We start from the raw sequence: 15,697 nt of genomic DNA, 5'->3' as shown, positions 1-15,697 counted from the left end.
TGTATATCAAATATACCCTTGTTCACTTTGCCATCCTTCTTATCCACCAAATATTCAGGGCATTTCCGCTTCCATTGACCATTTCCTTTGCAGTGTAAGCACTCAGTTTCAGGCTTTGGTCCAGCTTTGGTCTTCTTCACGGGAGTGACAACTTGTTTGCCATTCTACTTGAAGTTTCCCTTTCTTTCCCTTTGCCCTTTTCTTGAAACTAGTGGTCTTGTCAATCATCAACACTTGATGCTCTTTCTTGATTTCTACCTTCGTTGATTTCAACATCACGAAGAGCTTGGGAATCGTTTTCGTCATCCCTTGCATACTATAGTTCATCACGAAGTTCTAGTAACTTAGTGGTGGTGACTAGAGAATTCTGACAATCACTATCTTATCTGGAAGATTAACTCCCACTTGATTCAAGTGATTGAAGTACCAAGACAATCTGAGCACTTGCTCACTAGTTGAGCGATTCTCCTCCATCCTTTAGCTATAGAACTTGTTGGAGACTTCATATCTCTCAACTTGGGTATTTTCTTGAAATATTAACTTCAATTCCTGAAACATCTCATATGGTCCATGACGTTCAAAACGTCTTTGAAGTCCCAATTCTAAGCCATAAAGCATGGTGCACAAAACTATCAAGTAGTCATCATATTGAGCTAGCCAAACGTTCATAACGTCTGCATCTGCTCCTGCAATAGGTCCGTCACCTAGTGGTGCATCAAGGACATAATTCTTCTGTGCAGCAATGAGGGTAAACCTCAGATCACGGATCCAATCCGCATCATTGCTACTAACATCTTTCAACATAGTTTTCTCTAGGAACATATCAAAATAAACATATGAAAGCAACAACGCGAGCTATTGATCTACAACATAATTTGCAAAATACTACCAGGACTAAGTTCATGATAAATTTAAGTTCAATTAATCATATTACTAAAGAACTCCCACTTAGACAGACATCTCTCTAGTCATCTAAGTGATCACGTGATCCAAATCAACTACACCATGTCCTATCGTCACGTGAGATGGAGTAGTTTCAACGGTGAACATCAATATGTTGATCATATCTACTATATGATTCATGCTCGACCTTTCGGTCTCCGTGTTCCGAGGCCATATCTGTTATATGCTAGGCTCGTCAAGTTTAACCTGAGTATTCCGCGTGTGCAACTGTTTTGCACCCGTTGTATTTGAACGTAGAGCCTATCACACCCGATCATCACATGGTGTCTCAGCACGAAGAACTTTCACAACGGTGCATACCCAGGGAGAACACTTCTTGATAATTTTAGTGAGAGATCATCTTAAAATGCTACCGTCAATCAAAGCAAGATAAGATGCATAAGGATAAACATCACATGCAATCAATATAAGTGATATGATATGGCCATCATCATCTTGTGCTTGTGATCTCCATCTCCGAAGCACCGTCGTGATCACCATAGTCACCGGCGCGACACCTTGATCTCCATCGTAGCATCGTTGTCGTTACGCCATCTATTTCTTCTACGACTATCGCTACCGTTTAGTGATAAAGTAAAGCAATTACAGGGCGTTTGCATTTCATACAATAAAGCGACAACCATATGGCTCCTGCCAGTTGCCGATAACTTCAGTTACAAAACATGATCATCTCATACAATAAAATATAGCATCACGTCTTGACCATATCACATCACAACATGCCCTGCAAAAACAAGTTAGACGTCCTCTACTTTGTTGTTGCAAATTTTACGTGGCTGCTACAAGCTTAGCAAGAACCGTTCTTACCTACGCATCAAAACCACAACGATAGTTTGTAAAGTTAGTGCTGTTTTAACCTTCGCAAGGACCGGGCGTAGCCACACTCGGTTCAACTAAAGTGAGAGAGATAGACACCCGCCAGTCACCTTTAAGCACGAGTGCTCGTAACGGTGAAACCAGTCTCACGTAAGCATACGCGTAATGTCGGTCCGGGCCGCTTCATCTCACAATACTGCTGAACCAAAGTATGACGTTCTGGTAAGCAGTATGACTTGTATCGCCCACAACTCACTTGTGTTCTACTCGTGCATATGACATCTACGCATAAAACTTGGCTCTGATACCACTGTTGGAGAACGTAGTAATTTCAAAAAATTTCCTACGCACACACAAGATCATGGTGATGCATAGCAACGAGAGGGAAGAGTGTTGTCTACATACCCTTGTAGACCGTAAGCGGAAGCGTTAGCACAACGCGGTTGATGTAGTCATACGTCTTCACGGCCCGACCGATCAAGCACCGAAACTACGGCACCTCCGAGTTCTAGCACACGTTCAGCTGGATGACGTCCCTCGAACTCCGATCCAGCCGAGTGTCGAGGGAGAGTTCCGTCAGCACGACGGCGTGGTGACGATCTTGATGTTCTATCGTCGCAGGGCTTCGCCTAAGCACCGCTACAATATTATCGAGGTGGACTATGATGGAGGGGGGCACCGCATACGGCTAAGAGATCCAAGGGATCAATTGTTGTCTCTTTGGTGCTAACCCTGCCCCTCTATTTAGGAAAGAGCATAGCCAACGTGCTACATTAGCTTTCTTGTTTAACAATGCCGCGCGAAGCTAGAAGTAATGTAGGTCCAAACATTTTGTCAAATTCCCAACGCGGACATTATTTTGAAAAAGTGTTTATTTTTTAAAAGCGAACACTTTTCGAATTTGACATGAAAAACCTAAAAATCTTGAACATTTTCGGGATATGTGAACAAAGTTTGATAAACTGAACACTTTTTTGAAAATCATGAACATTTTTGAATATGTGAACAAACTTTTGTTAAAGGGAACACTTTTTGAAACTCTGAACAAAAATTTGGATACGCGGATATTTTTGGAATTCAAGAACAAATTTTGAAACAAGAACATTTTTTCAAACTCAGAACAAAAATTGAAGAAACAAAAACAAGTTTTCAATTTTCAAACATTTTTGAAAAAAGGAACAGTTTTTCTGAAACCACGAACATTTTTTAAAACTGTGACAACATTCTTAAAAACGAAAAGGGAATAGGCGAAAATAAGATGAAAAAACGAAAAATGAAGATGAACATTTTCAAATTCAAAAACAAATTTTTGGATACGTAACCATTTAAAAACATGGAAAACCCTGGACAAAAATAGAAAATTTAAACACTTATACAAAATTTTGAACATTTTTTGAAACTCCCAAACAAAATAGAAATATACACATTTTCGAAAATTGTGAACAAATTTTGAAATGGAAACATTTTTTGAAACTACAGAACAAAATTGGAAGACACGAACCTTTTTCAAAGAATTGCGAATGAATTTGGAAAGAGGAACATTTTTTCAAACTCCAGAAGAAAATTTGAAAACGCAAACATTTTTTTATATTATGAACAATATTGAAAGGTAAATATTTTTTCTACGTATGTGAACATTTTTATGAAAAATGGAGAAATCTTTTTTGAATTTGTGAACAAAAGATAATAACAGAAACATTTTTGAAGTTTTGAGCATTTTTTGAATTTTTGAACATAATCTGAAATTCTCAAGTACAAGAAAGAGAAGAAAAAGGAATTACAAAGGAATAGAAAAAATGAAGTAAAGAAACAGAAATTCGAAAAACTAAAATAATTGAAACTGCGGAAGAACATTTTTTTATATCTGTGAACAATTTATGAGAAAGGGAACAAGTACTCTAAATGCGAACATATTTTATTTTTTTAAGAACAAGAACATATTTGTATTTTGTGAACAAATTTGAAACGAGAACATTTTTTAAATTTATGAACAAAATTTGAAAATGGGAATATTTTTTTAATTTTCGAACATTTTCCATGAATCTCAAACAAAATCTTCAAAACTTGATTTAGAAATTAGAAGTATTTTTTCAAATTAGCATACATGTTTCAAAAATGTGAACATAATTTGAAATTAAGAACAAAATTTTGAATTCTGAACAACATTTGAAATTTACAAACATATTTTTTAAAAAGTAAAATAAACTTGAAAACTGAAAGAAGGAAACGAAAAGGAAAAAGAAGAACAAGGAAACAGTAAAGAAGAGAAACTAAAGTCAGGAGGAAAAGAAAGGTTCCAAACTAGAACGAACGAACTGGTTGACTGGGCCGGCCCAGTAGCTTCGTTGGTGCCCTTCCCTCTATGCGATACGGCGACAATTTGCCGCAACGCGCGGCAAATAGGGATTTCCAGGCAAGAGTCCCACTCGGACTGTAGGACCAAATGCCACAATCCTTGGCGTCTGACCCAGACGCCATGGGCCTCGGCGTCTGGCCCAGGGCCAGACGCCAGGGTCTCCGGCGTTTGGCCCCCTGGCCTCCGCAAAACTCCTTTTGCACCGACTAAAGCCTCATGGGCTTGACCCCTTGGCCTAACCATATCATCCAATATATGAATCTTTACGTCTCGACCATTTCGAGACTCCTCGTCATGTCCCTGATCTCATCCGGGACTCCGAACTCCTTCGGTACATCAAAACATGTAAACTCATAATATAACTGTCATCGAAACCTTAAGCGTGCGGACCCTATGGGTTCGAGAACAATGTAGACATGACCGAAACACGTTTCCGGTCAATAACCAATAGCGGGACCTGGATGCCCATATTGGCTCCCAATATTCTACGAAGATCTTTATCGGTCAAACCGCATAACAACATATGCTGTTCCCTTTGTCATCGGTATGTTACTTACCCGAGATTCAATCGTCGGTATCCAATACCTAGTTCAATCTCGTTACCGGCAAGTCTGTTTACTCGTTACGTAATGCATCATTCCGTAACTAACTCATTAGCTACATTGCTTGCAAGGCTTATAGTGATGTGCATTACCGAGAGGGCCCAGAGATACCTCTCGGACAATCGGAGTGACAAAACCTAATCTCGAAATACGCCAACCCAACATGTACCTTTGGAGACACCTGTAGAGCTCCTTTATAATCACCCAGTTACGTTGTGACGTTTGGTAGCACACAAAGTGTTCCTCCGATAAACGGGAGTTGCATAATCTCATAGTTACAGGAACATGTATAAGTCATGAAGAAAGCAATAGCAACATACTAAACGATCAAGTGCTAGGCTAACGGAATAGGTCATGTCAATCACATCATTCCCCTAATGATGTGATCCCGTTAATCAAATGACAACACATGTCTATGGTTAGGAAACATAACCATCTTTGATTAATGAGCTAGTCAAGTAGAGGCATACTAGTGACGCTCTGTTTGTCTATGTATTCACACATGTATTATGTTTCCGGTTAATTCAATTCTAGCATGAATAATAAACATTTATCATGATATAAGGAAATAAATAATAACTTTATTATTGCCTCTAGGGCATATTTCCTTCACCGGCCTCTCGACGCTCTTCTGGTTTGATTGTTGGGCCGGAGACTCCCCCTTTGCGGCCCGCTTCCCCGCCCTCTTCTCTATCTCCGTCGACCCCATGATTTCGGTCAATAGGGCCCTTCTTGACCTGGGGCGCCTTGCTTTCCGTCGGCCTTTCAGGCTGGCGGAATCCGCCGCCTGGCGTGAGTTGCTTGATTGCGTTGCGTTGCATGAGCCGTTGGTGGATGGAAGACCGGACCGAGTCCGGTGGTGGTTGGAGTCGTCGGACTTGTTCTCCACCAAGTCGCTTTACACGGCCATTGCCCCTTCCTCCGCTCCCCTCCCCTTATCGATGGTTTGGTCTGTCCGCGTCCCCCTGAAGATACGCATTTTCATGTGGCAGTGGATTCGCGGTCGGGTCCCGTCTGGAGTGGAGGTCTGCAAGCGCAATGGACCGGGCACCGGTATCTGCCCGCTCTGTGGAGTCCCTGAAGACTCGAACCACATCTTCTTCTCCTGCATCTCCCACCAATTTCTCTGGAGCTGCTTTCGTGAGGTGGTCGGTGGTAGTTGGTGCCACACCAACTTCCCGGACCTATTTGCTGAACTCCAGTTGTCCCCCGCATCCTCTCGCCACATTAGGTGGCTTGAGGTTGGGGTTCTCGCCTGGACGCTTTGGGCCTTTCGCAATAAGCTTGTGATCCAGCACGCTCCCCTTCGTCGCGCTACTGACGCTCTCTACAAATTCTTTGGTTTCTTGCAGCTTTGGCGGCCGCTTAGCCGCCCCCCGGACCGTGACGCCATCTCCGCCTTCATCGCCGACATCCGTTCAATGGCCGTCCGCCTGTCGCCGCCGCCACCGCCGCCTCCGCCGGACCCTGATTAGGCGCCTTGTGTTTGGTGTGCGGGTGTTATTTTTTCTTTCCTTCTGGGCTTGTTGAGCTGTGCCCTCAGCAGAACCTTTGTACTTTGTCGTGAGACTTGGGTGTGTGTGTGGACTTGTGTGGGTTTGTATGCTCTGTGGCGGTTTGCTTTATTTATAAAGCGGGGCGAAAGCCTTTTTCGGTAAAGCCGGTGATGGTGAGGACAAGTAAGGTAGCTGAAAACAACTCCAACAACGATGGCATGGACGAAGATGAAGGTGGTGCTAGCAATCCCGGCCAGGCGTACGAGGTCACCGCCAGCTACAAATTAGTTTAGTTTTTTTTATATTATTTGACCGGACGAAATATCATCCAATTTATGTCTGAACTTTTGTCCGTTTGAATGAATTCCGTCGTGTTAGCATGAATTGTCGGCTCCCATATCATTGTTCGTGGGCGAGTCCAGACTCATCCGTGGAAAATTCTATGTTTGTTTTGTGAGCCGGTGTTGGAGATGCCCTTATATCATATCCACTAATAAATGATTATAAAATTTAACCAAGTTACATAGATGGTAGTACAGTCATAAAACAAAAATTTAGGAAATTGTTTAGTGCTTTTTTGTGTGGATTAAGACAATGGAAAGGAATACCATGGATGAGACGAAAATCAAAGCAGAAAGGACAACCATAAAAGAGGAGGAAGGTGATTATTAAAGAGAAAAGAAAGCATACAAAGGACCAGAAGCATTGTTGCAGAAGGTGTACTCAAGCAAAGGCTACTAGCAACGTGCAAAAAAAAGAAGCAAAGGCTACTAGTTATGACCCAGTAGAAAACGAAAGTTGATGAATCGATACAAAAGGGAAACCGATTTGATAGACAAATGACAACATGAAGCAAACAGTGCACTGCGTGCAAACGGGCCAAATGTCAAAGTTACATTTCTGCATGAAAAAAATATCTGCACGCATGCACTATGCAAAAATAAGCATATAATGGTGGTATTTCGGAGGGAAAAAAGGATTTTCTAAGAAGGATGAGTTAGTAGCTTTGGTATGCCCTTAAAAGAAAAAAAGAAAAAAAAATGTTTTCAATGTAGAACGAATTGGTGGTATTAGTATTACCCTTTAAGAAGAAAGAAAATGAAAAATAATTTAATAAAACTTCCACACAACTTTGTACTTTTTTCATGTAAGAACTAAACATATATTGGTGCAATTCATACTCTAGTATAATGTGTACACATATAATATAGCACTTGCGTGTATGCATTTTACACTCACCAAACATCCTAAAAATACCCATAAAAACCGACTAAAAAATGAAAAGCAAAAAAGGCATACAAAGAGAAAGGGTGGAAACATCGTCGGCCTATAAGGAAACCCGAAATGGGATTCAGCCCAATAAGGATTTGACTGAGACAAAACAGTGTCCAGTCAAAAATTTCAGCCCAAAACCTGACAACAGAAACAACAGAAGAAAACAAGGAGCACGAATCTTGAAGCAGCAGAAATCAATGACTCAAAAATCGGCTTATCCACATTCAATTTTTTAGTCAATTTACATATAGCTAAAGTGCAATCATATAGTGGGGAATTGTTTAGTGCCCAGTTTTGTCGGTTAACACGCTCAAATGGAGCCGGAGGACACGTTTCATGCTTTTTGCAGGTGCCCGAGGGCGGTGGCGCTATGGCAAGCAATGGCTGAACATTGGAGGATCCCTGCCGCTGCTACCTTCCATCGGACGGGCTCGGAGTGGCTCGCCCAAACTCTCTGTGATCTTCCTGACACACGGAGAGGATGGAGCTCATGATGACACTTTGGCGATGCTGGCACGTACGCAATGAGATGACACATCACAAGCAGCCGCCACCGGTTGAAGCATCGAAGAGGTTCCTCCTTAGTTACGTCGACTCGCTCGTTGGCATACAGAACAATCCGAGTGCAGACCCGGCGAAAGGGAAGCAGGTAGTTGATGTAGTGGTGTCGAGCAAAGATATATTGAGCGGTACAGGTACGGCTAGGCCGCGACCACGATGGACTCCTCCGGCTGCAGGTTGGACAAAGCTCAACGTCGATGGCTCGTTTTGCGCCACGACAGGAACGGCTGGCGCCGGAATGATCCTGAGGGATAGCTCCGGCGACATTATCTTCTCATCGTGTAGGGAACTGAGGTCATGTGCGGAGCCTCTAGAAGCTGAACTACTTGCCTGTATGGAGGGCCTGAACCTGGCTTTGCAGTGGACGCATCAGCCCATAGAATTGGAGACGGACAGCCTCATGGCGCTCAATATGCTCAAGGCAGTGGAGAGGGACCGATCTTGTTATGCTATGCTTACTGATCAGATTAGGAGACTGCTGGGAGACGGGAGACTAGTTAAACTGGCTCATGTACGTAGAGAGCAGAATGGCATTAGCCATTACCTAGCTGCTTTTGGTAGAATTGAGAAACGTACGGTTGTATGGTTGGGTTCAGGACCAGGTGAGGTGCCTGACTTATGTAAGAAGGAGATTGATCCTGAGTGATAAATGAAAATTATTTTTCACCCGCAAAAAAAAACACGCTCAAATGGAATACCGTGGATGCCACGAAAATAAAAGGAAAAAGAGCAAGCTAGAAAGTGGAGGCAAGTGATTAAAGGGGGAAAGACATGGAGATCCGGCAGAAGGTATAGTCAAGAAAAAGGCTACTAGCTATCACCAGTAGCAAACATAAGTGAAATCTCAGCTGCAAAAATGATGAGCCAATACAAAAGTGAAACCGATTTGATAGACCAAGGACAAGATGAAGCAAACAGTGCACTGCGTGCAAACGGGGCCAGATGTCAAAGTTACGTCCCTGAATGAAAAAAAAAACATCTGCATGCATGCAATTGCCAACAAAAGTTTTGGTGTGCACAGATCTGAGAGAGGAAAACACTGCCGTAACTTGGTGGAACCACAGCGAAGCAACTTTCAGACAGAAGAGAAGAACACCGAAATCGATTCAGATTTTAGTTCAAATACTGCTGAAAATACTTTTGTTGCAAGTACTAGTTCTCTGAGATACCAAGTACTGTACATCGATTCAGACGCATAGGAAATTCAGCATGTTGAATGAATTGAGTCGGTGACTGCTGCCGAAAGAGATTCCTTCATGCTAATCCTGACAGGATGAAAGGATAAGACAGGGATAAAGCAGGCGAATGTGGTGTGGCCTAGTGACAAGTTTTTCTTTCAGATCTGAGCCGATGGACCAAAAGCTAGCGCACAATGCAGAATTGCAGAGTGCAAATGGGACCAAAGGCATAGCAAAGAAATTGCTCCATGCTCCCTAACACAAAAAGTGTTATACTGTACGTACTAGACAATCCCTCTAACCATCATTAGCAACTCATCATAGTACTATCAAACTCCATTCAGTTGTTGCTTTGCAAAAGTCTTTGTTTGATCAGTCATCTTGGCCAGCATCATACGGCCATCATAGTCCCAGAGAATATTCCTTGTCGCAGGTGAAATTAAGTCCCGGTGGCCTGGCTGACCTTTTTTCTGTTCTATTGACAAATCGATTTCAGTTATCAACACAGTGCTGCTTGTTTCTGAATCGATTATCTTTTCTTTTTCTGAAGACGCAATCGAACAGCACACGATGCTTCAGTTACCTCCTTAACCTCCTATGCTAAATCAGCATGACTATGTCTACGTGTGATCCGCTTACGAATTCGGTTTCAAATTCAACTGCCAATTTTTAAAATCAAAATCAAAATTTTCTCTAAGTTCAGTTGAACATTTGAAGTTTTGGAGAAAAATTACTTGCCCAGGTACACAAAGTCGTATGGCGCTCTGTGTGATGATGGTTCGATCTCTGCATATGTTGTGCTTTACACTCGTATGCATAGGAGAAGATCTCCGCGTGGTACTCGTCAACTCACCTCCCCACCTTCATCATCATCTACTGTCATGACGGTCGTTTGTATTGAGTTATGAGCAACCTGGTTGCACTAAGTTATGAACAACTCCCGCCGTTCCTAAATAGAAGTCTTTTTAGAGATTTCACTCGTTTTACTCTGTATGTAGTAATATACATCCGTATTGTATTCCATATTGAAATCTCTAAAAAGACTTCTATTTAGAAACGGAGGGAGTACTGGGTTATCTATACTGTCATACTCATATGTATTACTCCCTCCAATCCAAAATAAGCGTCGCAGTTTTGAACTAAACCGAGTTCAAAACTGCGACAATTATTATGAATCGGGGGTATTTTCCGAAATGATCTTATTCATTTCAACTTTTTAATCGCATGTACATTATTTTAGGCAAAAGAAAGTATAACCCGCGTCACTCACAATCAACAATCAACAAGGTACAAGCCAAAAATATCAACACATCAAAACAACTGTACAAAAGGATCAATAAGGAGAAAAGAGACAAGAGCCTCACCCCCAAAAAAGGAAATCCTTGCTCAATTTTTCCATTAGCCAGCTGCTAGCACATCCAAGGCAAGCCCCTGCCACCCAAGGCCTTGTTGCCCTTGGCCGCAGCCCGGGGCGACAACCTCGTCTTCCCTCTCATTTCTTTGCACACTATCTCCAGCTCTGCCACCCTGCCCTGCATCCTCCGTAGGTTCATCCTCAGCGTCTCCTTCTCCTTCTCGTCATCTGACACGACCCGCTTCGGTGTAGGCGATGACAAGGGGCTCTGGAGTGCATTGGGTGGCCGCTGCAAGGACAATGCTTGCACGGCGATCCTCGGCGGGATCCGCCGGTTCCTCGCCAGCTCCTTGCACGCCTCGAGGGTCAGCTTCTCGTAATTGAGGCACCGACATAGTGTCGCGCGCTCCTCGACAGTCAGCTCGGCATGAGACTGCATACATTCACAAAGATACAAACATTATAGTCTCTCTCCGTCGCAAGATATACAATGGTGCAGTTATTTTAGATGCGTCTTCCAGTTTTTAATTTTATTTTTTTCCATCATAGTACGTCAGTTGAAAATTGGAAATTTGCAGTCGTAAAATGTTTCTAGGCCCTCTTATCTTATTCCAGAATTTACAGTCAGTACATTACATACAACGTCAAATTCAGTAACTAAGAGCTTACAAAATTTATCGGAGTTTCATGAACAGAACTTTATCGGTTCCGTACCGGTGGCTAGCGAGTGCACGGAATGCCGTGGGCGAGAGGGAAACTAAAGCAGAAAGAGCAGACAAAAAGGGTGAGGAAGGTGGTTAATTAAAGGAAGAAGACATAGGAAGCACACCAAAAGCAATCTGGCAGAAGGTATGTATACTCGAGCAAACAAAGGCTAACAGTAATAACAAAAAGGCGAAATCTCAGTTCTGAAAGAACTTCACTACTAGCAGAGGAAAGTGCTGCCAAACATGTGTTGTATGTAACTTGGTGAAAGCAGAGCCAAAGATCAGAGTTGTTGCAAGTGCTAGTTCGGAGTCTTCAGACAGAGATAAAATTTTCGGCATGTGGAATGGATTGACTGGGTGACTGAATGGATGAGAGGATAAGGCATGATCGATGGATAATAAAGCGGACATGGGTAGTTAGTGTGGTCTCTGGTGACAAGGTTTTGAGATCTCATCTGATGGGCCAAAAAGGGCTAAAGCCATCGCAGAGCAAAGAAAATTGCTTCCATACTCCATGACACAAAAGTGGTACACACTCCACCTGTCCATCACTATCATCCCATGGCGATCATATCATAGTGCTGCTACCAAACTCTATTCGGCTGCTTTGCAAAAGACCTCGAATAGCTAGTACCATCGTCTTAGACATAAGATAATCTGTACTGTAGTTAACTTGGTTATATAGGCAGACTAAAAAGTGTTAGGTTTTCTTCATTTTCTGTAACAAATTGGACTAAAAACTGTTAGCAACTTAGTCATAAACAGCCCCTCATAACCTGCACTAGTTTGCCTGAAATCATCATGTGAATGTGCACAGTGCCAAAATAGCAACTGATCTCTGTAACCATCATGTGAATGTGCACACTGATCTCTGTCTTTGTGGCATTGGCTATTGCAAGTTCGCTTTGCATCTTCGTAAGGGCATTTGTTTCTTGTGGCAGCTGCATACAAAATAGCAACTCTGTTGTTCAACAAGATGCACATAGCCATATTCAGAGCTCCTATGTGTTTTTTGACTCCAATCCAAGTGGGAGCATCTTGAATAGAGTAAGTCATTTGCATTAGCTCAAATTTCCTTGGAAGTTTGATTTATTAACATCAACTATGTTGACTCTGAAGAAAGTCGCCAATGATTACAGAGGGTATGTTTTTGCCTCAGTCAGTAAGAAAAATTTAAACGTGCAGGACTGTGGAAGAAGCCGAGGGGCGAGCCATTCTGATTGGCCTCAAGTCGCTTTCAGCCGTGTACAGAGGGCCCATAATTATATCATTGGAACTAACAGCGCTGTGATTACCCAAGAATTGGAGGTGGGCATGCCTAATACGTCTCGTTGTTTCTCTTTCATCAGCGAATGAGCTGCAGGTTTTTAGCCCCGTCCTCATCAACCCCATTCCCAGGGAAAAAAACAAACTGACACATGAGCTGGCTGCTCGGGCGAGTCAAGAGTCGTTGATCCTTGCTGATGTATCGAGGCAACTCTGCATCCTGATGCTATCTGAATGTACCACCTGAGTGTGTTTTGTCTGTTTAGGTAGTCATCCTAAAAACAAGAACTATGCTGACTCAGGACTTAAACTGGTTAGGCTTCAACCAAAGCGAAGTGGATAGAAAGATCGCTTACCCGATGGGTTCTGTTGCAGTTTCCATCATACAAATAGCATCAACACCTATATTGGCATTTGTTTATTATATTATTTTATATTAAAATAGCGTATGTATTCTACCGGAGCTGTCACATGCCATACTAATTTCGGAAGGGCAATTTCTAATTTAATGGCTAATGTACTGTTATGTCTAAATTGAAAATACCAAACAAAAATAGAGTCACAATTTGTATGTACTAGAAGAACGCCCGTGCGTTGCAACGGGGCCACATTAACTTTAAGAGTTCAATATTAATATTCTCATACATATCAATCCTTCTTCTCCTTCCGTCTGCCACCGAGACATGGACCTAGACTTTGTGCTGCTCTTATTGATTTCAAACCCAGACGAGATGGGGTGGTGGGAGGGGGGACGAAAAAACCCAGACGAAACAAAGGAGAAGGAGAGCCTCATCAGTAGCATCATGGTGAATTTCAAACCTAGCGTTGTGCTCCGCCCAACGAACATGGACGCCGCCGGCGGCGGCCCGGTGGAGCTCGAACCCGAGAGACTCTGCTGCTTGCTGGGAGGGGTCGGGGAGGGTCGGAGCACATGAGCATTGACGTGAAGACAGAGTAGGCCGGGGAGATTACTGTGCACGCCGCACAGCGACTTGGACCTCGGAGGGCCTTAGCTCTGTCAGGAGGAGGTCCCGAGTTCCTGCCGAGGACAGCCTGACGGGGGAGACGCACGGCCGCTCGCGCTGCCCGCAACGCGACCACGCCCTGCCCTAGGGTTCTGCGACGGCGGCAGCGTCGTCCACAGCCACACCCTCTCTGAGTCCTGCCCTGAACTGGGGTTCCGAGATGGCGGCGGTGGCGGAGGTCTCTGAGGTTGGAGAGGGGCAAGATGTAGGACGGTGGAGGCTGGAGCCTGGAGCGATGGCGGCGTTTCGGGATTGCAGGCAGGGGGGCGTGCGAGGTGAGTGTTTTTTTCACCGGTTTATGTTGTGTTGCCTGCACGGATATATAGGAGAACAAATAGGTGGATTATAATTCCTTCCATTGTATAAGTGCTAGGAAAGGAAGCGAGGGACAAAAATCAATCGAGGGGCCTTTAAGAGTAGATATTAGTTAATTGGATTTTTCTTTAAAGTCTGTTATTTGTTTTCTTAAAATTTATTATATGTTTCCTAAATCAAATTGCATTGATGGGATGGATCGATTGATTTGGATAGTCTATTATTTGTTTCCTTCACATCCATTATATGTTTCCTAAAGCAAATTGCATTGATGAGATGGATCGTTTGATTTGGATGGATCGATTAATTTGTTTCCTTAAAATTGGATTTTTTTAAAGTCTGTTATTTGTTTCCTTAAATTTTATTATATGTTTCCTAAATCAAATTGCATTGATGGGATGGATCGATTGATTTAAATAGTCCATTATTTGTTTCCTTCACATCCATTATATGTTTCCTAAAGCAAATTGCATTGATGAGATGGATCGTTTGATTTGGATGGATCGATTGATTTGTTTCCTTAAAATTGGATTTTTCTTTAAAGCCTGTTATTTGTTTCCTTAACATTTATTATATGTTTCCTAAATCAAATTGCATTGATGGGAGGGTAACGCATGAAAAGTTATGATCCGTTAAGATTTTTTTCGTTGTGTGAGAGGGTGACGCGAAACTAAACCGGTGGGGTAGGGGAGGGACGAAAAAAACCAGCGAAATGAAACGGGTGGGAGGTGGGAGGAAGTACCAAAGAAGTACCAAAAAAAACCGGGTGAGGTGGGACGAAAAAAAACTGGAAGCGAGACTACCAACTGCTCCATTAGGAGTAGAGATACAAATGAATAATGGACGCACCAATCGCTAAATTTAAAGTAATGTTTTAGAATAAAATGTGGTTTTCTAAGCTTGTAACCTGTAGTCCATCAACTAATTGTATTATATTACCATGTCTATTTTTGAAGTGCAACCAGCGAACAATTCCACTTGATTTAAATTATCAAGGTGGGTTGTACATTATTTATAACCATTATAGACATTGTGTTCTTAATGGATTAATTTGAAGGACATATGTTTGTTACCCCGTTGCAACGCACGGGCCCTTTTGCTAGTTAAACTTAATGTTGATACCTCGTTCCATGAAGAGGATGGTTTGGGTGCAACTACGGCAATTTTGCGTGATGAGAAAGGTAGATTTATCGCAGCTCAATGCAGGTTCGTCCAAAATGTAGCAGATGCAATGACTGTTGAGGCAATGGCGATGCGCGATGGATTAAATTTGGCAAATCTTGGGGGTTTCAACAGAGTTGAAGCGGAATCCGACTCTCTGAATGTGGTGAACTATTGTCAAGGGCAGGCACAATGGTGGGATGTAGCAGCGAAAATTTTTCTGGAATGCATTGACACGGCTATGTTAATAGGAAAGGTCATCTTTCGACATTGTTCTCGTGATGCTAATTCTGTAGCTCATGAGCTAGCGAAATTCAGCTTTTTTTAACAAATGCGATGATATTTGGGCTAATGAACCTCCGGGATTCTTAATTAGCCAACTAATAAACAATGTAATAATCTTTTATTCAATGAAGCTAGCCATGATGGCCTTTCTTCAAAAAAAAAAAAAAACTCAAGGGGCTGCAACGAGCTAGGGTGAAGCACGTGAGCGCTGGCAGCACCAATCAGCGCGAGATGAATCGTATGCTCGTCGTGAAGGGTTTCCTCTTTCTACAGGGTCAGCCCATTTGTCTGATTTTTTCGCAGTTTGATCAGCCGAAACGCTCGCTCGATGTTCGCT

The 15,697-nt window shown here is 42.6% G+C and overlaps 1 pseudogene; it reads right to left on the bottom strand.

Moving 5' to 3' along the window:
• Positions 1 to 10,426: 10,426 nt before the first annotated feature.
• On the bottom strand, positions 10,427 to 11,945 carry LOC119361446 (annotated as a pseudogene).
• Between the last annotated feature and the right edge of the window lie 3,752 nt (positions 11,946 to 15,697).

Source organism: Triticum dicoccoides, chromosome 2B (assembly GCF_002162155.2).
Source record: "Triticum dicoccoides isolate Atlit2015 ecotype Zavitan chromosome 2B, WEW_v2.0, whole genome shotgun sequence".
Taxonomy (NCBI): Eukaryota; Viridiplantae; Streptophyta; class Magnoliopsida; order Poales; family Poaceae; genus Triticum; species Triticum dicoccoides.
This window is presented reverse-complemented; position numbering and strand designations above follow the sequence as displayed.